Source organism: Notolabrus celidotus, chromosome 19 (genome assembly GCF_009762535.1).
Source record: "Notolabrus celidotus isolate fNotCel1 chromosome 19, fNotCel1.pri, whole genome shotgun sequence".
Lineage (NCBI taxonomy): Eukaryota > Metazoa > Chordata > Actinopteri > Labriformes > Labridae > Notolabrus > Notolabrus celidotus.
In genome coordinates, this window is record NC_048290.1 from 7,035,351 (window position 1) to 7,036,925 (window position 1,575).

Genomic DNA, 1,575 nt, shown 5'->3' on the forward strand with positions numbered 1-1,575 from the left:
TTTCTTTTTTAAGTTTCTCCCACTATGGTAAGTCAGAGCAAAGCCTCTGTGTGATTTTGGATTAACAGTGAAACTGAGACCTATCGTACCCCTTTTCCACCGAGGCGGTGCCCGATTGAGAACCGTTTTTTCGTGTTTCGACCATAGACTGTATAAAATATGGACGTAGTATCCGGGACGTCACCCATCTGTTCCTGAGAGCTGTTTTGAAGCAAATCGACGGCAGCAGCCATATTGGTAATGCGGAACTCAACTAGGCAGAGTGTGACGTAGTGTGAGTCTCTTAGCCAATGGCTGTGTGTTCCCGACCGGGAGTCACGTCAGTCATGTCCTTATTTGGGCAAAACTCGTAATCTTAATATCTTCTTAACCGTCATGTTAGAAAAAAATTCACCCCCCGTACAGTGTGTGCCATTAGAGAGATTAGCGTTGTAGGGCCAAGCCGTTTTTTTTAACCAGGCTGTAAACATATTTATTAATGCTGCAAAGATCGTCTTTTTCCCATTCATATCTATGTGGTTTCCGGTGTTTCTGCAGCCAGCCTCAAGCGGATTTTCGATGTATTGCAGTTTATATCACGCATTGGCTTCATCGTTTGAGACCGGAGTTTGCCGCTTGGTTTCGACTGGGAGCGAACCAGCTCCCAGCCTGGAAAACTGGTTCCAGAGCGGCTCCAACTTTTTGCTGGACCAGAACCGCGAACCGCGCACCGCTTACGTCAGGGGCGAGGGGTGATGGAAGCCAAACGTGATTTATGTATATATGTTTTTTTTCACTTTTTCAATAAAAATCAAAAAAGAGATCTGTCTGAAGTGTTCTTTTTAAATCAATAGAGAAATGGGTAATAGGTTTGCCAGGCTGTGCAGTTTTGAGAAAGAAAAGACGTCACCCGTCCCTTCTGTGGGAGTATGTCAACATTACGCTTTTAAGAAGACAGTTAATAATAGAATAAGACTATACCGGTCGCTGTTTGTGGTTGATTCGTATAGAAATGAGAATAAATATAATGAATGGAAGATGAATTGTTCAATGGTTTAAAATATAACTAGGCAGCCCAACATTATTATCACAGTTAAAAAGCAATACAGTATAAAGCTTGTACATGTGTATAGAAGTTTTTCTTGAACAAATGAAACAAGGACTGTGTGATTCATTGCATTTTTAATCAAAACAGGAACATTGACAAAACTAGGAACATTGACAAATTTTCCTTCAAGGAACATGATCGTGGATGTGCCCAGACAACAGGCGACCTCTGCCTCGCCATCATCATGAAAACTATCTATAAATACAGAAATTGAAATACTGATTAGTTCAATAGAGACCAGTTTAGTCTATGCTGAACAACACGCTAAATTGGGCTAGCGGGCTAGCAGAGAGGCTAACAACAGTTTACGTTCAGACTTATAGAGAATAAAAACCATTACCTTTCTTCTCGTATGAAGTTGCTGTCCACGCAGAGAGCGCCGAGTAGCACAGAACTGTTGATACAGTTGGGTCAGTTCTCTCCGGCCCCTTGAAAAGCCAGGAGCAACACCAGCAATCATGCTACGCTGATGCTACGTTGTCTGTTAT